General features: G+C 44.7%; 1 protein-coding gene across 6 annotated transcripts in view; it reads right to left on the reverse strand.

Moving 5' to 3' along the window:
* LOC144668701 (paired box protein Pax-2-like) overlaps positions 1–25678 on the reverse strand; it is a 197631-nt gene that overhangs the window by 114646 nt on the left and 57307 nt on the right. The window lies entirely within an intron of this gene.

Genomic DNA, 25678 nt, shown 5'->3' on the forward strand with positions numbered 1-25678 from the left:
ATGTGAGGCAACCCGCCTCCACCACCCTCCCAGGCAGTGCATTCCAGACCGTCACCACCCTCTGGGTAAAAAAGTTTTTCCTCACATTCCCCCTAAACCTCCAGCCCCTCACCTTGAACTTATGCCCCCTTGTGACTGACCCTTCAACTAAGGGGAACAGCTGTTCCCTATCCACCCTGTCCATGCCCCTCATAATCTTGTACAGCTCAATCAGGTCACCCCTCAGTCTTCTCTGCTCCAACAAAAACAACCCAAGTCTATCCAATCTCTCTTCATAACTTAAATGTTTCATCCCAGGCAACATCCTGGTGAATATATTATCACACGCTGGGCTGAATTTTTCCGTCGGCGAGAAGGGGGCGGGGCCCGCTCGCCGATGCGAATATGACGCGGGATGATGGAGGGAACCCCCGACATCACCGCGCCCCATTTAAATCTTCAGGAAGGTGGGGGCACAGTGAGATCAGCTGTCCACCCGCCGACCTGTCAATGGCCAATTGAGGCCATTGACAGGATAATTAAAACAATTAAAGGACCTGCCCGTCCAAACTTAAGGCTGGCGGGCAGGCCAGGAGCCCTGGCGGGGAATAGAAAAAACATGAAACCTCATCCACCGGCGGGATGAGGTTTCATGTAGGGATTTAAAAAGTTTAATAAAGTTTTTGTGAAATTTATTAACATGTCCCACCTCTTGTGACATTGTCACATGAGGGGGACATGTTAAGGATATTTTTCTTTTCTATTTTTAAAGTTTATAAAGCTGTCAGCGATCTCCCTGAGGCTGCACTTAGCCTCAGGGAGATGTGAACTCTTTTGTGCACATGCGCGAAAGAGCGCACTCTCGCATTTGGGGAATCCCCCCCCCTGCCCGCACAGGGGGCGCATAGCGCTTCCCGCCGGACGTCACGCTGGACGGGCCTTAATTGGCCCGCCCACGTAAAATGGCGGCGGGGCTCGCTTCCCCGGCGAGGATCGGCTCCCCGCCCGCCAGAGATTGGGTCGGGCCCGCCCGCCCGACAGGCAGAAAATTCTGCCCACTGTGTTTCACTGACAGACTCTCTCTCTCTTTCCTGTATATATTATAATACAGTGTTTCACTCTCTCTCATTTATAAATTTGCCCGAAATTAACACGTGCAAATGATGTCATGCCAGCTAACTGGGAACCCAGCTCTGTTTCCTTGGGAAAGGCCAGACCTAATTAAGTGACCATCAGGCCCTTCCAGGGATTTAGAACCAAGGGAGAATACCCCACCCTCTGAGAACTGCCAAGCAATCAAAGGCCAGCAGTCCTCCCTTGCTTACACCCCACCGGGCATGTTGGTTGCTGCCAATAGTGCTCCAAGGACTGCACCAGGGATTATTGCTGGATCATTGGATACTGGTGAGAGGGATGGGGTTCATGGTGTGGGGGGGTCACCAGAAAAGCGGGGGGTGGTGGTAATGGGGTCAGGGCTTTCAGCAACCACTCTGCACCCCCTTCTCAATGCCGGGTCCATCAATTGGGCAACGAATGCCTGTGAACAAGTGACTCCCATCATCCCCACACGAAGGCCACAGGCAAATGCAACAATCTCTGCCCCTGCATATATTCACATACACTGTGTTTCAATGAGTGTTTCTCACTGTATTTTATAATATACTGCTTGACGGTCTCTCCTGTGTATATTGTACTATATTGCCTTTCATTGACAGTCTCTCTCCTGTAAATATTATAAAACTAGTATGGGAGTAGACTTTTTGGACCGTATACACTATGACATATGTTGCTAATATTTAACACAATTTGAAAACAGTGGGCCTGACACCTTGCATCCCTGGGTTTGTGTAGTTTAGAGAACAGCAAACTAGAGGAAGCATTGGGAAGTTGTGTGGGTTGCAGGATGGATCACTTTCAAATTGATTGCAAGCATTGGGCACATTTGGTGCAAATAGAAAATCCAACTTGATGGGGCATTAGTTGGGGCTACCTGGTACTTTCCAATTGGATTTGCTGAATCGATGCCCATTGATCAGGTTTCATTGATTTAAACAAATCTATCCTTGTGTATCTTGAGCATATTCGAGATCCCCAAATGCTGGAGTGTAACCAGACCAGCCATGGTTTCCATTATTCTGACCTGTTAAAAAAGAGGCATCAGCACTCTCTCTCTCTATATGACCTTTTTCCTTTTCTATCTCTTCACGCTGACTGATGTTGAGCACAGAATCCAGGTCTGTGCAGTTAATGCACACCTGGCTGAAATCCTTCCTTAACCCTCGCCCCTTCCAAAGCACCATGATTTGAAGTGGGTTTCTTTTTCTTAATCAGGTTTGATTGCCTGTGACAGATGTTGCCTCTATTTTCATACAACCCAAAGACAAGTGCCACAGAAGGAGGCCATTTGGCCTATTGTGTCTGTGTTGGTTCTTTGAAGGATCTGTCCAATTCATCCCACTCTCTTTGCCTTTCCCCATAGCCCTGCAGATTTTCCTTTTGCAAGTATGGAACCAAAATACCTTTCACAAGTTGCTAATGAGTCTGCTTCAGCCAGTGGATCATGACAATTAATTGGGTAAAAATGATGAATTTGGTGATCATTGTACCTTTTGCAATAAACTTATTGATCTTTTGGGCTCTGATCCAGGATTTCAAGCAACAAGATTCTTCTTCAAGCTTGGCTGACATCAGCTAATGGAAAGACAGTCAGTTTTCAACCTTCTTTCTTGCTAGTGCAAATTTTGGCTACAGTTTGAGGATATACTCGTTACTTTGATTTGGCACATGATTTTGATTGGCAGCCTCCCTGACCCCACCACCTCTGACCTGGTAGACAATGCGTCCTGTGCCCTGTATTGCTCACCCGTTTTGTGTAGCAGATGTAGGCAGATCTGGGAAACATACCTTCCTAATTCTTATAACTAATGAAGCTTGTTTGATGATTTAAGTCAATCCCATGCCTGTATTACATACCGGATCCAAATCTTTCATTGAGTTGGCAAATATTAACTATTTCAGGCCCTCGCACCTGCTCCGCCTTTAATAGGATCATGCTGATCTGATTGTAACCTCGGCACCATATTCCCACCTACCCCCTATAACCATTCACCCCCTTGCTTATCAAGAATCTATTTATCTCTGCCTTAAAAATATTCAAAGACTCTGCTTCCACTGCCTTTTGAGGAAGAGAGTTCCAAAGACCCACAAGCCCCTCAGAGGAAAAATTTCTCCTCATCTCTGTATTCAATATCTTCAATTCAATTCAATTCAATTGCATTTAAACTATGCAAGAGTGTAGACTGGATGTTTGGAAGTTCTTTTTCATCCAGAGAGCAGCAAGCCTCTGGAATATGTTGCCAGCTGATGTGTTGGGTGTTGACTCTAGGTAGATCTTCAAGAAGGAATTAAGCCAATCTTGACTGGAGCAGGGGTCACATCGATAAGTAGTTCTTCAGATAACACTGGCCCTAGATTCGTTCTAATCATGCAACAGGATTGGAGGAGAGTTTGCAATTATATTTTTTGCAGTTTTTGTCCCTGGATTTATTTCTGGTGTCTTGACTCTCCCAGGAGAATGCATGTCTGTGGCAGTGGTGGGGTGGGTGTGTGTAGGAAATCTTGGTGATGATGCCCCAACCATCCTGAATATGGAGCAGGCTTCATGGACCAGCTGCTCTTTTCTTGCCATTTTCTTATGTTTGTTTCATTGATTTCATTGGAATGAAAATCAGGTGGGCCCTGTAACAAGTGGATGGTCTGCACTGAAGTTGAAAACCTTACTTGCAACAAAGCTTCATGGAGAATGTAATAGTAACACTCAGGAATGTTACTGTCCCAAATGTCTCCTCCTGTTCTCCTCCTCTAGGATGAATTACTGCACGGTGAAGAGGAATGGGTCTTCAGATCATAGGAACATGAGAAATAGGAGCAAGAGTAGAGCCATACAGCCACTTGAGCCTGCTCTGTCATTCAATACTATCATGACTAATCTTCTGCTTCAACTCTACTTTCTAGCCTGTTCCCCCTATCCCTTGGTGCCCTGACAGATCAAAATTCTGCCTATCTTGGCCTTAAGTATACTCAGTGATGGAGCATCCACAACCCTCTGAGGCAGAGAATTCTAAAGCGTAATGGTATTGTTACTGTAAATCCAGAGATCTAGGATAAAGCTCTGGGGACCTGGGTTCGAATCCCACCACGGCAAATGGTGAAATTTGAATTTAATAAAAGAAATCTGAAATAAAAAGTCTAATGATGACCATGAAACCATTGTCCATTGTCAGAAAGACCCATCCGGTTCACCAATGTCCTTTAGGGAAGGAAATCTGTCGCCCTTACCTGGTCTGGCCTACGTGTGACTCCAGGCCCACAGCATCGTGGTTGACTCTTAAACGCCCTCTGAAATGGCTTAGCAAGCCGCTCAGTTCTCAAGGGCAACTAGGGATGGGCAATAAATGCTGATCTAGGCAGTGACACCCCCATCCCATGAACAAATAAAAAAAAATAATTCTTCTGAACTCCAGACAATTTACTCAGCCTTTCATCATAGGACAACCCTCTTGACCCAGGGGCCAATCTAGTGAACCTTCACAGAACTGCCTCCAATGTAAGCATATCCTTCCTTAAATATGGAGACTAAAACTGCACTCAGTACTCCAGGTGTGGTCTCACTAAAGTCCTGTACAATTATAGTAAGACTTTTTTATTCTTGTGCTCCAATCCTCTTAAAATAAAGGCCAACATGCCATTTGCCTTCCTAATTTCTTGCTGTATCTGCACACAAAGTTTCTGAAGAAGAGTCATACAGACTGGTAACGTTAATTCTGTTTCTCTCTCCACAGATGCTGTTAGAGCTGCTGAGTTTTTCCAACATGTTCTGTTTTTGTTACAAAGTTTCTGCATTCCTTATATGAGTATACCCAAGTTTCACTGATTATCAACATTTAAGCATTTCACACCTTTTAAAAAATATTCTGCCATTCTATTCGTTCAACCAAAGTGAACAACCGCACACTCCCCACATTATACCCCATCTGCCATCGTGTTGCCCACTCACTTAACCTGTTCATATCTCATGGGAGGCTCTTTGTGCCCTCCTCACAAGCTTGCATTCCCATCTAGCTTATATCATCAGCAAACTTGGATACATTGCACACGGCATATTCAACTAGCTGTGACCCCCAGCACTGATCCTTCCAGCACTCCAGTACTAACAACCTACCAACTTTAAATGCTTCACTTATCCCTACTCTTTGCTACTGGCCTGTGAAACAATCCTCTATCCATGCTAATATATTCCTCCAAATTTATGAGCCCTTTTATCTTGTATAATAACCTTTCGTGTGGCACCTTATCGGATGCCTTTTGGAAATCCAAGTATACTATATCTACTGGTTCTCCTTTATCTACCTTACAAGTTACATCCAAAAAACTCTTGTCAAGCATGACTTCCCTTTCGAAAAACCATCATAGCTCTGATTTGCTATGATTTACTAAGTACATTGTTAAAACTACTTTATTAAGAGTTTAGAGCATTTTCCCAAAGGCTTATGTCAGGCTACCTGGCCTTTCGTTCTCTGTTTTCCCTCCACATTTTCTATTCATTACTATTTTCAATAGTAACATTATATTTGTTATGAATCTGAGGTTTTATCAGATGATTATGCTTTGGGACTGTTTTCTCTTTAATTCCAGGTGAAATGCAGTAGTGAAGAGGATCATGTGATTCTGTCTCAAATTCTGCATGACAACAAGCCTAGGTGGCTTGGTAACCACGTGGACAGAGAGCCCCAGGGTGAGACTTTCTTGAATCAAACCTGAAACAGGGGCAAAAACTGTGCTGACTGCAGGTAGGTTTCCGGTTTTTAGACAGTGAGAGCAAGAGAGGGGTGCCCCCACAACAAGACAAAGGGTGGAGGGTAGTGTGGTCAACGGAAAGGACATTGTAGCCTTTCTGTGGACTATGAAGCAGAAATGCAGGAGGAAAGGGTCAAAGAAACGCATCCCTATGGCAACCTAAGGAATCCGGAAGTTTCATCCTGCCCCGGGAAAGGACTAGCAGCGTGGGGACTTACTGCTAGTATTTGGTTCAGGACTTCTTCGGAAACTGAGAAAAAAGCCTTTTGATGGGCACTCGATGGGCTGAATTTTATGTTCTCCCAGTGGGCGTGTTTCCCGCGGTGGGGGGCACGTAAAACGGGGAGGGCACCCATCCCACCACCTTCCTACCCAACCCCGAGTTCACCCCCACAACATATGGGGCAGGCGAGCACCAAAATTTGGCAGCCTGGCCACCATATTAAAATGACCAATTAGGGTCAGTTAGGCTTGTTATCAAGCCTACTGACCCTAATAATACGCTGCCCGCACCATAATATGTTTGGCATGGGCAGCAGGGCAGGAGCAGGAAGCCCAATTTTTAACCTGCAATGGTTAAAGGGCGGGAAGAAAGTAGGGGAATCAGTCTTCAGAGCTGCCCTTTGTTGATCGCAAGGCGGCACCCCCTTAGATTGAACCCCACTTTCCTTCCTACCCCCTCCCTCTCTTAAACCCACCCTCTCTCCACCCCGCCCACTGCCCCTCTCCCTAATGCTCCCGAACCCTCCCATCCCAAGACCCCGGACTTTCCTGCTCTTGGGCTCCTCTCTTCAGCCGTAGTCCTGGCAGTTGCCACTGATGCCTTCCTGGTGCTGCCAGGACTGATGGAGCTGCCAGCCAATTGGATTGCCCAGTAGCTCCAGTGGGCAGGACTTCTGCCCTAATGAGGGGCGGAAGTCTCAATCGGCCCTCATTAATGAGCCCCGTAGTGCTTTATTGCTGCGGGGCTGGTCAGCATGAAGCTAGTCAGCTTCACGCCAATGTGGTTCCCAGGGTGGGGCGCATACCATCTGCCACCCTGTATTATTTCATCCCATGTTATAACTCAGCAAACTGGGGAGAAGCAAACCTATTGGAAGTTGGAAGTGATGTTATACTGACTCCTATAAAAACTGCAATTCTGCAGATAGCAGGCAGTGAAGTAATATTGTGGCATGGGGTTTTCAATAATATTAAAAAGCTAAAGGGGAACATCTTTTCTGTAGTTGAGAGAGCTATTTGCCTACTACGTACTGTTTAGTCAATATTGCTTTTAGTTTGTTTGTTACAGTAAAAGGCTTAAAACTTGCAATCTTGTTGTGCAATTCCTTTAAGTTAGTCACGGCGAATTTAAATATCTTTTTATAAGTTATCAGTCTTTGCAGAGATTGTAACAGGCCCTTGCAGGATCTGAATCCAGAGACTAGACACATGTACATGGGAATTTGCCAGGGATTAAATCAGTAAGATTTCCGACAAGATTTCACAGTTGCTTTTGTTGTATTCATTTAAAAGTTAATATGACGATGTCTATTGTTGACTCATTTCTTGAAAGAGAGGAGCTGTTTGTGAATGCCTTTGCAAAAGTTAACAAAGTTTAAGTAGCAGAAAAATCAGAAGTAGATTTAAAATTTTTTAAATCGTAAAAGACAGAAATTGTTGAGGTATTGGCTCAACAGTGCAACCTTGAGGAAGAAAAGAGTAATCCAGATAGCACTCAGGTTGAGTTAACCAGAATTCAGTTTCAATTGGATTGAAAAGGCAGAAACTTGAAGAAATGAGAGAAATGAAAAAAAACTTCTGATTAAAAATGTGAAAATTTGAACTTGAATTCCAAAGAGCAAAGAGCAGGAAAGTCTTGTGTTTCAAAGAAAAAGATAAAGAGAAAAAGCAAAGCTAGAACAAGACAAATTAGAAAGAAATTTGGAAGTCAACAGGGGATAGCTTAGATTACAGGAACAAGGGGTAGCAGGGGAATTTGATGATGGGTCAGAGTTTTAAGGGTTTTGAGTTGGCAAGGAATATCCGCCTAGTGCCAAGATTCAGTGAGGAAGCAGTTGAATTGTATATTATGTCATTTGAAAAAACTGCTAGAAAGTTATAGTGGCTTAAGGGAAACTGGTAAGTCTTATTCCAAAGTATATTCGTGGAGAAAGTGTTAGAAGTAGATTCATCACTTTCAGTTGTGTAGCCTAGTGATTATTATACGGTGAAGAACGCTGTTCTCAGTGAATATGGGTCAGTGCCAGAAGCTTACAGATAAACGTTTAGAAAGCTGAGGAAGAAATTGAATCAATTTTTTGTGGAATTTGATAGAGAAAAAGAAATGATATTTGATAGATGGTATCGGGCTATGAAGATTGAGCAAGGTTTTGAAAACCTCAGCGAGGTAACATGAATGGAAGAATCTAAAAATAGTGTCCCTTTAGGAATAAGGTCCCACCTAGAAGACCACCAAGTTTCTAAGATAAGACCCCGCTGCAATTTTGGCTGGTGACTATGAATTGTCTCACAAACACCTGGAAATCAGAAGAACATTGGGCAGAATTTTTCCTCCGCGTGTGGGTGTGCGCGAGCATAAAATAACGCGTGATGACGTCGGGCAAGTGTCCTGACAACATCGCGCACTCGCGCGATACATCGATCGGCGGGTGTGCGCTAAACTCGGAAGCGCGCCCACCGACAATTAAGAGGGCAATTAAGCCCATAATGGCGCAATTAACAGCGATTTTTCATTGCCCGTCCAACATTAGGGTTGGCAGGCGGGCAAATCGGCCAGGCGGCCTTTGCATTTTTCAGAAAACCTCATCCAAGTTTTCCGTTATTAAATAAAAAAATAAATGAAAAGGTGTATGGGCAGAATTTTCATCTTGCCTATGTTCAGGTGACTGATTCTGATGCATGGGCATTTTTTTTTTCTGGTTCTTAAAATCTACTTTTATTGCTTTTAAATCCTTCAGCTCCCTGAGGCAGCTCTCTGCCTTCAGGGAGCTCTCGTGGCACGCTCACCCCTGCGCCCGCGCTGACTTCAGCGCTCGCCCTCCTCCTGCTCACACCCCTGCAGCGCTGAGCTTCTCAGGGCTGATCGCCGTCGGGGATCTGTTCCCCGGCCGATCGCGGGCACCCACTGAACTCCAGAGCCCGCCCATTGTCTGTAAACCCACACAGAAACTGGGGAGATAAAAGATCTGACAACGAACAGAATACTGGTTAAAGTGAGGAAGATTAGCAGAAATGAAAAGACAGATGCTCCTCAGAATAGTAAAAAAGAGAGTATGGGGGATAAATATGATCCAAGGGACCAACGTGTTATTTTAGACATAAGAAAGGGCATCTTAAGGCTGATTGTTGTAAATTAAAAATGAAAATGGTAGAATTTGCAGGAGTGCATAGCGTGACTGCAGAACATGAGGTACCAATAGGTGACACTTGTAACCAACCAGCAGCTTGGAATGGATTTACTATTGGGAAAATTTAAAACATGGAGGATTATAAGGATTTTGTATTCAAGGGGGATGTCTCTGCACTTTTGTCTGGTAAAACAAATTAATATTCTATGAGATACAGGGTCAGCTCAATCGTTGATGGTAGCAGATGAAGTGAAACATCCACTAAAAGGTTTGCTATTAAAGAATATATGGATGAAGGGGATTAAAGGAGGTCATTTAACTGCTTTGTTGCATAAATGTGGTTTAAAAAGTGACTTAATTTCTGGTATTATATTTGTGGGGAATGTGTCAAAGTTGTCTATCAGTGGTGTTGATTTTATACCAGGAAATGATCTTGCTGGAGATAAAGTGCTCCCATCTCTACTGATTCAGACAGTCCAGTGAAACTGCTGAAATTGAAACTGTACAAAAGAAAACAAATGATGTACAGAAATCAGTGACCATCTGTACTCCTACCGTGGAAAATACTGTCCCAGTTAAAGATGTGTCCAAAGAGTCAAAAGCTGGAACACCGATGTTAAAGAGGCACTGGAACAGCAGACTCACAACAATGAGTCTGATTAACAGCAGCTGGAGAATAGTTGAAGCTGGCTGAATTAAACCTGCAGATAGACCCTAAGCCAAGGGTGTCAAAACAGTTAACAGCAGCAAACGAATGAAGGTAAAACAAAGGAAAGCAGGGCTTTAAAACCAAATGACTGCACTATAGCTAATATTGATACCATGGAGCTACAAAGAAGATTCTGTGTTGCTGAGCATAAAGTAAACTCCAGAATGATGAAACAGTCACTTTTGCAAGAGGCAAATGGGAAAAAGTTAATTCCGGGTGGAATAATGAACAACAAAAAGAACTTAGAAGAATTTGTGAACTGATTAAGAGAGCATCAGGATTTTTTTGACTGATCTTCAATGTGATCTTAATGAGGTTCATAAAATAGCTAAGGAGACTTTGTTAAACATGCTTCTGGGGAAAAACACAAAAACTTTGAACCATGGGAAGGAACTTAAAGATAAAAGTAAGCCAGCATTTCAACAGGGGGAGGAAAATTCAGCTGTTTGACTGGCTGAGAGCTTCTTGAAAGACTCGGACATTAAAAAATCTGCAACCATGAAAGAGAATGGAGATTCAGTGTTAAAACATGCACTGGACATTTCAAGCACTGTGTTAAAAGGCCAGGACTCTGATGACAATGTTGCTCTTGACAAGGTTAGCCAGATCAGGCCAAGCGTATAACCTTCTAACCCAAGACATAGAAAAGCTGTAAAACCTACTCGAAATGAGAAAGGAGATTTGCTATGATGAATTACGGGAAAGTGAATCCACCAGTAGTAAAATGAATTCCCATTCAGAGAAAAATTGGAATTCCAAGAACCCATACATGCTGAACTTTAAAACCTAATTGTCACATGAGATTGAGCGTGATGGGTTGAGCTTTGGAATGCTGCCAAAAACATGGTGACATGTGACAACAAGGGAGAGGATATTACTTGTACTGTATGTAGTAAGTTAGTTGATAAGGTGTTTACAATGCTATATTTTGATAGCGTGGTTGTAAAATCACTATTTTGATAATTTTTCATCTTTTATGAGGGAGGTTTTATGAATATGAGTTTTTTTTAAGATGATTGGTTATGTTTTAGAATTGAGTTTGGATAAATTAACCTTAAGTTTGGATAATAATTACTTTAACTTCCTCCCTCTTCTTAGCCCCTGTTTTCCCTCTATTCCAAGTATATAATTTATGTTTGTACCGTGAAGACAGACACAAAATATTTGTTCAATATCCCTGCCATTTGCTAATTTCTGTTGTCACTGCTTTTAAAAACCCTTACTTTAGCTACTCTCCTTCTTTTTATGTACTTGTAAATACTCTTACAGTCTGTCCCTCACTGATTTTCTCCCTTCTAAGCCCAAGCCACTGTATCTAAATGCAAATATGCCTATTAACGCCCCTGGTTGAAGTAAACTAATTCAATGTAGATGGGGGATAGACCTGGTCCTTCCCTGGCTTGGATGAGTTTAGTCCCACACTGGATGGATCCCTCATGGACTTCCCAAAATGCAGTTGGTTATATAAAGATTTCTAGATTATCCAGCTTCAAACCTCCCCAAATTGATTTGACCTAAAGGCAAAGACAAGCCAAATGTAAAGGGGTTGTGATTGTGTTGATCATTCTGGCAGCATAGCCTTCTTGTTGGATGGGAGCATGGCTTGCCTTCTTTAAAGGAATGAAGAGCCAATAATTTAAGGAGCATGCTGTCGTGAAAATGCTTTTGGCAACCTCATTTTTAATAGGCAAAGTGGGAAGAGCTGAACATCCATGATTTTCTTTGCATGTGGCTGTGTCTGCATTTTATTCCTTGATAACATTTTGCTTCTTGGCCATTGAATCAGGCAACATAAACAGGAGAAAAAAAATTCTTCTGTGTGCAACAACATTTTTGATCAATTGTTATAAATAGCACATGAAGCAAATCCCGCAACCGGGGATGTTTTTGGAGGGAGGTGTGGTGAGAAGGTGAGCAGAGGGGGCATCTATGTAAAAGAAGGAAGGCTCCTCAGCGTAAATGGCCTCTTCCAGTTTCTAACTGGCCTTGAAATGATTGAATTTTTGAGGACAGAAAAGAAGAGGATGAAAGGGGGTGGATTTAAACCCCGATCCAACTAAAACATTGTGGCTCCTTCTGCCTCACTCCTGATAAGAGTTCGCTCCTCAAGTCAGAACAAGTAATGCCTGTGTTAACTCTGAGGGAACACAGCAAGACAAAAAAAAAAAATTACATTGTACAACAACCAGCCTTGTTTTGAGAAACTGCTCACATTTATGAAGCCTTTGGTGCGGAAAGGCGGGCAGCAAATGACTGCATCAGATCTGGCACCAAAGGCCATTAATTTCATGTTATGTTTCCATGTGTTTGGGATTTATTAATTTAATTTTACACTGTCAAACAACAAGGCTGACACCCGTGTGCTCGGTAGGTCTGAACATGATCCGCGCCACAGACGCCATCATTAGCATGGCCTTAGTGATGCCGAGGCACAATTAATGCCTGACTCATTTTTACAGCTGGTGAGCTGCTCCATTAATTCACCAACGTCAGCAGCAGTAATTGACTTTTCTGACATGATTTCTTTGTGAGTACTCTGTATCATGGAGAAGGGGGAAGCCAGCGATATCAGTTACAGCTAATCGAAACTCGGACCCGTCAACCGACCTAGAGAAGTACGGCACGACATCAAACAAATTCTCCCCAGCTCCCCACTACCTCACCTCGCACTACCCTCATGCTTCACCGTCATCCGGAACCAGTGAATTGCAAGGCTGGCTCCCTTCTACCCTCTGCAGCACCTAAGCCTATATCGAACTGGGTTCAGCAAGTTTCAGATACTTAACGTACAAAGAGAACAAAAAGGAAGACTTACATTTATATAGCACTTTTCAGGACCACCAGACATCGCAAAGTGCTTTACAACCAATGAGGTACTTTTGAAACGCAATCACATTATAATGTGGGGAGAAATAGCAGCCAATATGCAAGCAGCAAACTCCCTGGTCACCAGTGGTAATAACTCCTCTGCTCTTCGTCAAAACAGTGCCATGGGTTCTTTTACATCTACCCAAGCAGTCAAATGGGGCTTTGGTTTAACATCGCACCTGAAAGACAGGACCTCCAATCATGCAGCACTCCCTCAGTACTACGTAGGTATGTCAATTTTGATTTCTTTTTTTTTGCATTTAAGCTCTGGAGTGGGACTTGAACCCATAACCTTATTACTCAGAGGTATGCCAACTGAGCCATGGCTGACACCGACAGAGAAAAGCAAAGTCCAAAATGTAAAGGGAATGAACCATAGGAAACAATTGCAGGTGTTGCAATCTCAGAAGGAAGGAAGCACAAACCTACGGCAGAATTAAGTGGTGTTGACATTGCCGTACTATAGTAAGGTATGGTGGCAAACTAGGCTAGAGAATATAGATCTAAATTAGTTAATAAAAATAAATATGAGCAAGAACTTCTTTACTCAAAGAATGACATGTGCTTTGAATAGTTTTGGTGGCAGAGACAGAAAGCCTTCTTTTCAAAATCTACTGTGGGGTGTTTCCAAGGCTGAGTTTTGATGGGCTAAATGGCCTTAACTTGTTCTTGTCTGTTGTCCTCCCCTTATGTTTTTAAAATAAGGCAATGTGATTTAGAATTGAAGTTGCCACTAGGTGAAGAGGGAATCTCTTTTACAGAGAGTGCCCCTGTCACAGGAATGCTTTAAAATTCCAGCCACTTTGTCATGTTAGCTGACCTCAACCTGGACAGCGACAGGGTGGAGGTGGGAGGGGCGTGGAAGATGAGGGGATTGTGTTTTGCGGGGCGGGGGGGAGCGGTGTGCGGTGGGATTCTTTAGTTCCCCTGTGCAAAGAAGTGGGTTTGCAGTGCTCAACGCTGTATATTGACCCCCGTTGAAATGTGTGCATGCGGGAACATTGGGTAAGGTCAGCAATGCCACAGCCTGTCTATGCTCATGCAGTTCTTCGATCAGATATCAGAAGGCTGTTGGCATTCTCAGAATCCATCTGAGTCACAGTCAGCACTTCCAGGATGAAGGTGGAGGTCGCTGGAAATGGGAAAGAATCTGTAACAAAGAATTACAATAAACGTTACGATATTATTCCGTTCTTACCCTTGAAAATGCTTCAGGGTTTAATTTCGTTGAAGGAAGTACTGAGATGGTATCGTGATCGGGTTGCTGATGTTTGCAATGCCAGGGAGCTGAATTAGCATCAGGAGAGGAGCGTCATTAAGCCTTCGGGTTGTTCTGTAAACACTGGCTATGTTAACCGAGTTACCTCACACCATTAGGGTCAGGAGTGATAGCAAGTCAATACCCCGATGGTGTCATTGATGCTCACTCAAGAATGGAAAGAATATAGAAGGATGTTTGAACAGGTTGCACAATGGTCTCTAGGAGAGCTTGAATTTTAACGGTGATTCCCAGTGAGGGGCTTTTTCAAAAACAACTCTGTTCAGAGAGACTAGGTGACGCAGGGCGTTAGACTTTTTATCTCTGGGAACTGGACTTGAATCCCAGTAAGAGTGAGGGAATGAAGGGACGGCATTTCTTCCCTCTATCCTCTCCTGTTGATCATGTTCATTGTGGGCATGGGTTCACAGCACAGCTTGGCCCGTGACTCAGCATTGAGGTGGCAGTGTCAAAAAGAGGATGGGTGAAGGGCGGTGTGTCACACCACTTTGTCACGTTCGGAGTTGAGGGTGACGTCACAGTAGAGGGAGCTTTACACTGCTTCTAAAATTGCTTATATTTTGACTGTTGAATGCCTGATGCTATGACATTAGAATAAAAGCAAAATACTGGGGATGCTGGAAATATGAAATCAGAACAGAAAATGCTGGATAAACTCAGCAGGTCTGGCAGCATCTGTGGAGAGAGTAAAACAGAGGTAATGTTTTGAGTCTAATATGACTCTTCTTCGGAAGATTGTGGTTGTGATTGTGGAAGATTTCCCAAAGAAGGGTCATATTGGACTCGAGGCATTAACTCTGTTTCTCTCTCCACAGGTGCTGCCAGACCTGCTGAGTGTTTCCAGCACTTTCTGTTACACAGGAATATAGGATGAGGCCATTCAGCCCTTCGAGCCCTTCGAGCCTGTTCCACAATTCAATTCAATCATTGCTGATCGATATCTTATCTCCAGCAGCCTGCCCTGGCTCCATAATCCTTGTCTAACAAAAATCTATTGACCTCAGTTTTGAAGTTTTCAACTGACTCCCAGCCTCAGCCATTTTCTGGAGGAGAGGGTTCCAGATTTCCATCAGCCCTTGTGTAAAGAAGTGATGTCAAACCCTTGATGTCAAACCTGAATGACCGAGCTCTAATTTAAAGGTTCTTCCCCCTTGTTTTCGACACCCCCCCTCCCCACCAAATGCCACCCCCATACCCCCACCGCCAACCCACCTCCAAACCAGAGGAAATAGTTTCTCTCTTTCTACCCCCCATCAAATCCTAGGTGCTTGGAGCACATTCCTTTTCACTTTCTCTCAACACTTTTGTTAATTTGTTACAAAAACATTGGAGACGACGAATTAAAGATTGCCTAGGCTGGAAGTGAAAGATCACCTGATAAAACCTCCAGGAAAATGTCCCACCAGAGTTGGCAACTCTCCTTGTACAAAAGATAATGCAAAGCAAATCCCCCGTGTTAGCTTGGATTTTCCTCTTTAGCCAGAATTTGTGAAGGGTGTTCATACTGTTGGCAGGATCCCAGCAAGAACTTCCACTGGCCCCAGAAAGCACTAGTGTGGAGAGACAGGAAGTATCACTACTATGGGCCACAGGGACGTGATACAGTGGAGTGTGGCCAATCCCTTCTGGTGTAGCTGAAGAATGGATAAAAGCTTTTTAAAAATGTCTAAACTGATGCAGGAGCTGCATCGAATGAATTGACATGGATTCACTTTGCAACCCATTTAATGCTCCCCAGCGGTAAGACTGGATGGTAACGCTGTGTTGAAGTGCTGAAGTGTAGCCACTCATTATGATGTAGGAAACTCAGCAGCCAAAATTGCGCACAGCAAGCTCCAGCAGTGAGGTAATGGCCAGATAATCTGTTATACGGCTGTTGGCTTAGGTTAGGTATGAATATTAGGCAGGGCAGGAGGAGGGACATCCCCGCCCTTCTTCAAATAGTGCCATGGAATTGTTTACATCCACCTGGAAAACAGCACCTCTGACAGTGTAGCCCTCCATCAGCACTACGTATGAGTGCGTCAGCCTAGCATTTGTGCCTAAGACTCGAGCGTGGGGTTTGACTCCACTTGAACCACAATGAACACCTACTGAACAACTACTGAACCACAACAAACACCTTGTATAGCAGCTTCTATAACACTTCCCATTGCGAACATGTGATTTGAATGCACATATTTAGGAGCATATTCAAAATCCACCATATACCGCTGGTAGAAAATCTCTCCATAATATATGTAAGGGTTTGTCAATGTCTCTATAGTAAGGTGTGTAAATATCTCTATATAGACAGTGTGCATTAATCTATATATTATGTGAAGGGTGAGTTAACCTTGATAATATAAACAGGGCATGCTAATTTCTCTATATCTACAATGCAACTTGTATTTTTGTGGAGTCGTGCAGCATATCCAAAATGGTGGTGGACCCCCCAGATCCATAAGTCCCACCCCAATTTTCACCAGGAGGGGCATTGGGAATGGGAAGTGATTCCCACATGTGCAAAACCCGAACTCCGCAAGGCCATTTGAACTCAGTGCTGAGTTCAAAAAGATCCCATTTTCACTGGAACAAGAACCTTATCCTGAGGTGTGGGAGTTAGGAACCTTTAGAGAAATTGTAAATGCTCATGAAGGGTGGATAAGGTCTGTGGAACTGTCAAGCTTTCAACTTATTTAAATGGCAACCCAATTTAAACATGGAAAGAAAATGGCCTGCTGTGTCTGTGAGAGTTGAAGTGAGAGCTGTTCTAGTATTTTCAGTAATTGTTTGTTGACATAATCCATGTGCTATCATTACAGCATTATTAAGGCTTGACTACTTTCCACAACCTATCACTATCACAGAAGGGGGCTTAAGTTGATGGTTTGATTGACAGCTCAAACAGGTTATTAAATGATTAACTGTCTTGAACGTGGGATTATGAATACAAATGTATGTTTTTATAAGGTATTACATGCTTGAGGGGATTTAAATGTATTGAATTGGCTTTCATGAATGAGAACTTTTTTTTATATAGTGAAGTCTGTAATAGTTATTTAAAACTGTATTTTATTTAACCTCAGCATGGCTGCTGAGGCCTGCTCATGGTACTGGGTAACTTGGCATAGGGGCTATAATGGGCCATGGGGATGGGTGGGCATGTATGGGTTGGCATGGAGGAAATGAGAGGCTATTAGGGGTGGGTGTAGGCCATGGGTTATCATGGCATGTATGGGTACGGAGATTGGCTGGAGGGGAGAGGGGATGCGAGGGCTGAGGGCTAGTCAGCCTAGTGTTTTTAAAAAAACTGGATGAAGTCCCAGAGAACCAAGGTGAGCCCTTTTAAACAAACTGTGCGGCACTCAGCAGCCCCTCTGGAAGCTCCAATCTGAGTTTGGGGGTGGCGAGCCCCACCCACCCTCCCAGAACAAAGATCCCGCTTTTCAAGGCATTTTTTTCCCGAGGTGGGGTCGGTGAGTTGGGAAATTCCCTGGCTCTGTATACCTGCCTCAGGAGCAAAAATCCAGGCCAATATCTTTATAATAGAATAAATCATTCTCCATTCATTCTATTTCACTGTGTTTTCTGTGCTGTTATCTCTGAGTCTCAAGGTACTGGATCCAAGTCACGTTCAAGAACCTGGGCACAAAAATCAGTGCTGACTCTCCTTGGCAAGGGCAGTGCCAACCTTTGGATGAACTGTTAAACTGAGGTCCTGACTGCCACCTAAGGTTGATGTAAAAGAACCTATGGATCGAAGAAGGCATAGATGCAATGGGCTGAATGGCCTTCATCGATCCTTTAATTGCACTATGGCTCAAAAAGCAGAGGAGTTATCCCAGAGATTCTAATCAATATTTATCCAACAATCAAAATCAGTAAAAATAAAACTATTTCTACAAACATATGACCAGACAATCTGGTTTCTCTTGTGGTAAGTCCAATTGGAGAATCCTTGCCACTCAAGGAATGATTTCCTGACGTGTGCAATAATCATTTCTAACCTGGGTCCCGGTCATGACAGCCAAGAGGTTCATGTGCTGAATTTGTAATTTCAACACTTTGATATATAAAAAATATCCACCTGAACAGGCAGATGAGACCTCAGTTTAACATCTCACCTGAAAGACAGCACCTCTGACGGTACAGTGTTCCCTCAGCACTGCACTGGAATGTCAGCCTTGATTTTTACATGCTCAAGCCCTGGAGTGGGACCTATACCTCAATTCCATTTATCTGCCTTAGCTCCACATCCCTTGATACTCTTACCTAACAAAAATCTATCAGAAGTAACAATTGATCCAGCATCCAGTCTTTTGGGAAAAATAATTCTAGATTTCCACTGTTCCTTATGTGATAAATTGATTCCTCACCTTACTCCTACCCTTGGGCTAATTTTAAGATTATGGCCCCTTGCTCTGAATTCCTCCATTCCTCCAAGGATATAGTTGCACAGTATCTCCCTTTTCATTCATTTTAAACATCTCAACTAGATCATCCTTAACCTTCAGGGAATGCAAGGCACATTTATGCAACCTGTGCTCCTAATTTAAGCCTTGACTCTTTGGTATAATTTGGGTTATTCTACACTGTACTCCCTCCAAGGCCAATGTACATCCCCTATGGTGCAGTGGCCAAAAACTGAATGTCAAATAGTAGCTTCAAGCTAAGTGTCATTTTCCACAGGTTTCCTTGACTGGTTTACACTTTTAGGGTTAATTGAAACGAGATGATGTCACAGTCATGCATCCAGACGGCTTCTCCAGGAAGAGAACAAACTGTAAGCAGCAACTACATACAGAAGAAATACAGAATGGTGACAGCGGATTGGGGAACATTGGCCATTTAAGGTCATAATTTAGAATATGGAACCAAATGCCAAATTGACTACTGCACATTGCAGTTCAATAACTATACACTGGATATTATGAAAGCTCTTATTTATTAATCCCCTCAGGAAATAATCAATTTGAGAGAGCTGTTTGGCAAAGAGTTTATTTAGCTCGAGCTGACATGGAGATCATGCAACTCTGTTGAAATCAGAAAGTTCACTAATGTGATTAAAGTTAAATATATTTCAACTGGAAGAAAGAACATGCATTTATACTGTGGTTTTCATGTCCTCCAGAAGTCTCAAAATGCTTCATATAGCCAATCATCTACTTTTGAAATGTATTCACTTATGTTTTGTAGGCTAGTACGACATCCAAACTGCACACAGCAAGGTCCCACAAATAGCAATGAGTTGAATGACTATTCAATCTGGTAAATCTGGTTGAGGATGAATGTTGGCCAAAGCATTATGAGAACTCTCCTGCTCTTCTTCTGAAAAAAAAATGTATCAGAGGATGTTTTTACATCCACTGAACAGGCAGACATCTTGGTTTAAGATTGCATGTAAAGGACAGGACCTCTAACAATGCAGCACTCCCTTAGAACTGCACTGAAGTGTCAGCTTAGCGCACAAGTCCTGTAGCGAGCCATTAAGCCATAATTTCCAACTCAACAAGTTGGTAGCAACAACAGTGCTACCAATGAGCTATGCTAGACACATTAAAAAACCTGCTTAAAATAATCTAAATGGTTAGAGACAATATAAGGTTAAGAGCCTCAAAGCCTATTTCCTAAAAATTACTTTATTTTTCAGAATATTGTAACCTGAATTTGGGATTCTTGCTGTTCTTTGCGTGTTTCAGCATAGCTGGAGGTGCACTGTTTCTGACTGATATGCAGCAGATTATGGTTAGTCAGGTCAGAATGGATGGAAGCTACTTATTTTATTTTGGATGGTTGCTTTTTTGGTTATTCATTATCTTCCAAATTGGATCTGATTTGTGTGATTAGTGCATCTAAACAAGGAATTCGGAAAGCTCCTCACAATTACAAGACCTTATAGCCATCAGCTGGCTGCATTTACTGTGGCAGCACAGACCCTGTTTATGAACTAGTAATCCAGGGAGCTGGGCTAAATCCAGAGAACATGAGTTCAAATTCTTTGGCAGTTTGAGAACTAGGATTCATTCCTTTCCAAAATCTGGAAATAAAGAGCTAGCGCCAATAGCAGTAACCATGAAGCTGTCAGGTTATTAAATCCCAACTAGCTCACTAATGCCCTTCCAGGAAGAAAATCGGTCATCCTATCTGATCTGGCCTGCATGTGACTCCAGTCCCATACCAATGTGGGGGGTTGACTCTTAACTCCCCTCTGAAATGTCCTAGCAAGCCATTCAATTGCATCAGGCTACGACCACCTTTCTCAGGGCAATAAACCTCACCTCATCAATGACATCCATGTCTTGAGAATTAATGTTAAAAACAATGTGCAGGTGGACTTTTCCCTCAATATACACACAATGTGTGCTATTACCTTATAGGAAATAGATGTAATATTATTCTCTAGATTATATGCAAGGTTTGCTATTTCTTACAATGTGTTGGTATATTATCCTTCTATATTGACTGAAGTTTCTTTGACTTCCTCATCATTTGTTTGAGGTATGCTATTGCCTATATTAAATGGAAACCAGTAAGGTTTCTGCTTTTGCTTAACATTGCTACGTTTTCCAATTATCAATGATAATGTTTTTCTGTGCAAAGCCCCAATTTCCACAGGGAGCAATCTGGATAATCCCAATCTGCCTCTGATATTGACCATTTCACACTTCATAATCAGCTCAATACCTACTTGACTGGTATAAGTAACAGCTTCAGAGAACACAATTCAGCAATGACTGTGACCCAACTACACAGAGCATGACTTTGCAGTTAATTCTCTGCCCATACTGGCAGAATAGGGACATGTGGCCGTGTAAATGTGCTATTTAAATGCAAGTTGTTGTTGTTATTGTCATGGGGCAGGATTTTCCCCCTGTCGGGGGCGAAGTTGAAGTGCGGGCGCACACAGTCACACCTCCGATCGGGGGCGCAGTGCCATTTTGCGTGGACAGGCCAATTAAGGCCTGCCCGGCGTGATGTCCACACGGAAGAAGCTATGCGCTCCCTATGCGGGCAGTGGGGGAATCCCTAAACCCGAGAGTGCGCTCTTTCGCGCATGCGCACGAAAGAGCGCACTCATCTCCCTGAGGCTAAGTGCTGCCTCAGGGAGATCGGCTCCATTGTCAAAGTATTAAAAATAGAAATAAAAAAATTCCCTGACAACACTGTCACATGAGTTGGGACTTGTCTATAATTTTTTAAAAAACTTTAATTAAATCTTTTAAAAACCTACATGAAACCTCATCCCGCCGGTGGATAAGATTTCATGCTTTTTCTAATTCCCGCCAGGGCTCCTGGTCTGCCCGCCAACCTTAAGGTTGGACAGGCAGGTCCATTAATTAGTTTAATGACTCTGTCAATGGCCTCAATTGGCCATTGACAGGTCGGCGGGCACACAGCTGGTTTTGCTGCGCCCCCACCTGCCTGAAAATTTAAATGGGGCGTGGTGATGTCAGGAGATCCGCCTGATGTCACCGCGTGTCATTTTACACGTCGGCGAGCGGGTCCCACCCCCCTGCTCGCCAACGGGAAAATCCTGCCCATGGTTTTCCTGGAGTGGGGGGAGGCTATTTATCAGCTCAGTAGGTATTAAGGACATGTGCCAGCCTGCTTGGCTGAAGGTTGCAAAAAAAAGTATCAGTGCTTTGCTCTTAAACTCTCTCGTGTGTAGATTAACGCAATCAGGAGTTATTACAACTATATGGTGCCTCACATGGCCTCAGGATATCCCAAAGCACTTTACAGCTATGTTATAATGTAGAGAAATTCAGCGGCCAATCTGTACACAGCAAGGTCTCACAAACAGCAACGAGATAAAGGACCTGATGACATATTTTCAATGTTAATCAGGATGCCAGAGCAAAAACCCTAATTTTTGAATCTGCCATCTGATCCTTTATGTCCACATCTCAAGGCAGGCAAGGCCCCAGTTCAACATCTCATCCAAAAAGATATCTCTGACAGCACAGCAAACTCAACAAGTGCCAGTTTAGGTTCTGGACTGAAGTCTCTGGAAAGGGGCATGAACCCACAAATTTCTGATTGAAAGTTAAGATTGCAACCACTGAGCCACAGCTGCCAGGTATTATGGCCTATGATGCACAGGCATATGGAATATTTTCTGACACCACCATTACAGAAGGATCTTTAGATCAATCTGCTGGTAGAGCAAGTGGCTTGTGATCACCACTGGACGCGGGTATAGTGTGACCGTTGATATTAACAGGAAACAACTCCCCAGACCCCAACCCATAGAGAAAACTTGACAAGTTGATATAGATGGGAAAAATCCACAAACTGTCCAATAAAGGATCTTGACTTTCTGGAAATGAAGGAATACCCGCTGTTATTCATGACTTGTGCTTGAATGACAGGAGTGAATTGGTAAGGCATGAATAACATGTTGTCCTTAGATCTGAAAGTATTACCCTGACTTACTCACACAGCAAGAACAGCTACGCCTTTCCTCATCAAGACCATTTGTTGATGGGATATTTTGCTTCTGCAAGTCCAAGCTACCTAACAACAGCAGCTAGAGTGTGGGGCCATCAGGAGCAGTGAATCCAGAGGGAGCAGTGAATCCACAGGGAGGAGTGGGGGCCAACGGGAGGAGTGGGTCCAGAGAGAGGAGTGGGTCCAGTGGGAGGAGTGGGTCCAGTGGGAGGAGTGGGTCCAGAGGGAGGAGTGGGTCCAGTGGGAGGAGTGGGTCCAGTGGGAGGAGTGGGTCCAGAGGGAGCAGTGAATCCACAGGGAGGAGTGGGGGCCAACGGGAGGAGTGGGTCCAGAGGGAGGAGTGGGTCCAGGGGGAGGAGTGGGGCCACAGGGAGGAGTGGGTCCAGAGGGAGGAGTGGGTCCTGAGGGAGGAGTGGGTCCAGAGGGAGGAGTGGGGCCACAGGGAGGAGTGGGTCCAGAGGGAGGAGTGGGGCCACAGGGAGGAGTGGGTCCAGAGGGAGGAGTGGGACCAGAGGGAGGAGTGGGGCCACAGGGAGGAGTGGGGCCACAGGGAGGAGTGGGTCCAGAGGGAGGAGTGGGTCCAGAGGGAGGAGTGGGGCCACAGGGAGGAGTGGGTCCAGAGGGAGAAGTGGGTACAGTGGGAGGAGTGATTCCAGAGGGAGGAGTGGGACCAGAGGGAGGAGTGGGTCCAGTGGGAGGAGTGATTCCAGAAGGAGGAGTGGGGCCAGAGGGAGGAGTGGGTCCAGTGGGAGGAGTCGGTCCAGTGGGAGGAGAGGGTCCAGAGGGAGCAGTGAATCCACAGGGAGGAGTGGGGGCCAACGGGAGGAGTGGGTCCAGAGGGAGCAGTGGCATCAGAAGGGGATCTTTCCATGAGGAAATCTTACTGCCATGGGGGGCCCACTTTGCCAGGGATGTATGTGCCTTTCTATGAGGTGCTGAGCATAGCACACTTGTGATAGGTGTAATTGAACCAACCACATAAATGATATGGCGACTAGAGCAGGTCAGGGTCTCGATGATCTATGGCAAATGACTCACTTCCTAGTTTCCCAAACCCGCTCCACTACATACAAGACATAAGTCAGGGGCTGGTCTTTATGTGCCCCTGCCGGGCATGTTTTCAGTGAGGGGCATGTAAAATAGGGCGGGTGCCACCCCCATTACCTTCCCACCCACCCCCAAGGCTCATCCCCGGGACACAGTAGGCGGGCGGGCACCAAAATGAAGCATAACACGGTTGGCGTGGGCAGTCGGGCAGCAGCGGTGAGGCTATTTCTTAAAAATCTTTTTAAAAGGGCAGGAAGCGGGGTTGGGGGGTGGGGCTACTATCTTCAGGGTGCTTCCCTTTGTGCATCAGGGTGTAAGTCCCACCCCCACCTAAGATAATACGCCCCCTTTTCTATCTACCCACCGGCTCGCCAAAAGCCATCATCCCCACCCCTCTGTGCTTCCCCACCACCACCACCCCCCCACCACCCCCTGAACTTGCCAAACCCTCGCGCCCAAGGCCCTGGGCTTACCTTGCTCTGGGATCCATTTGGCCTTCTTCCAGGCCTGCCCGCTGCCCTGGCAGCACCCACTAATGTGCTTTCGGCACTGCTGGGACTGCTGGAGCAGCCGGCCAATTGGATTGGTCAGCAGCTCCTGAGGGTGCGTCTTCCCCCCCCCTCCACCCCCCCACAGTGAGGGGCAGAAGTCTTACTGACGGACTACTTCTTAGCCATCGCCCACAGTGCAGTACAGCTGTTGGGCCGGCTGGCATGGAGTGAGTCGGTTCCATGCCAACTGTGCTTTCAGGGTGGGGGGGGCAGGGTGCTGCCAGCTGTCTGCTTGCCGTGCGCCCCCTCCTCCCCATGATATGCAACCCCAGGAGTGTGATGGAGTACTTTCCACTTGCCTAGAATGATGGCAACTCCAACAACACTCAGGAAACTTGATACCATGCAGGGCAAAACATTACATTTGATCGGCACCCCATCCACCAGCTTAAACATTCACCCCCTCCGCCGCTGGTGCGCAGTGACAGCAGAGTGCTCTATATACAAGATGCACTGCAGTAACTCACCAAGGCTTCGTAACTCACCAAGGCTTCAATACCAGAACATCCTAAATCCATGGCCTCCGCTGCTTAGAAGGACAAGGGCAGCAAGTATATGGGAACACAATCACCTCCAAACTCTCTTCCAAACTCTCTTCCAAGTCACACACCATTCTGACATGTACATTTATCGATATTCCTTCTTTGTCTCTGGATCAAAATCTGAAACCACCCCCACCCACCTGATAGCGCTGAACTATACCATAATGAAGAAGAAACGATTTAAGAAGAAGGTGTGCCTCCAACTTTTCAAAGGCAACTAGGGATGTGCATGAAAGGTGACCCTTGCTAGTGATGCCCATGTTCTGAATACGAATGAGAAACATCTTAGCCCCCAGCAAACAAAAACATTCTTGCATCGCCATGAAGCTGTGCTATGTGCTGCCTTGACAATGAAGATTCCAAAATTCCAGACTCAAATCCTGGAGCAGGATGAAGAGCAACAAGAAGATGGTTCTTCTCATGTCTGTGAGAGTGCTGAAATCGAGGGGTCCTGCAGAGGTAGTCACTGTGGATTCAGCTGCAGCAAACACTCTCCAGATGTGTGCAATGAAGTAACTTCTTGGGACACCCTTCTGAACAGAGGAGTTTGCATCGTCTGCATCATGTGTCTACCCCAACAGCCTCAATAACATGGGTAAAGTGATTGAGTAATCCCCGTCCAGCGTGATGCCCGAAATACAGCCAGCACCAATCGCTGTATCGCATGCTCTTGCTGCCTTTGTAAAGGATATAATCAATGTAGTAGTGTAGATTCTGGGGTGTGGCTGCCAATGGCGCAATGAGTGCAACATGAGCACCTGCCCAACCATTAGTGATTTTGTGGGCTTGGTTTTATTTACATCACGTGGGACAAGTTGCCTGACCCACACTGGGCCTGCTGTGAGAGGCTTGATGCAGACGGGTGACACGCAACCATGAACAAGGCAACGCTGGCAAGGAATGTGGCTGCTGTAGCTCAGTCTCATGTCTGTGTCGCAAGGTTGTAGGATCAAGTCCCACTCCAGGACTTGAGTGCAAAAAAAAATCAAAGCTGACACTCCAGCACAGTGCTGGGGGAGTGCTGCACTGTTGGAGGTGCTGACTTTCAGATGAGACATTAAACT

Source organism: Cetorhinus maximus, chromosome 27 (genome assembly GCF_964194155.1).
Source record: "Cetorhinus maximus chromosome 27, sCetMax3.hap1.1, whole genome shotgun sequence".
In the NCBI taxonomy this organism is placed as follows: domain Eukaryota; kingdom Metazoa; phylum Chordata; class Chondrichthyes; order Lamniformes; family Cetorhinidae; genus Cetorhinus; species Cetorhinus maximus.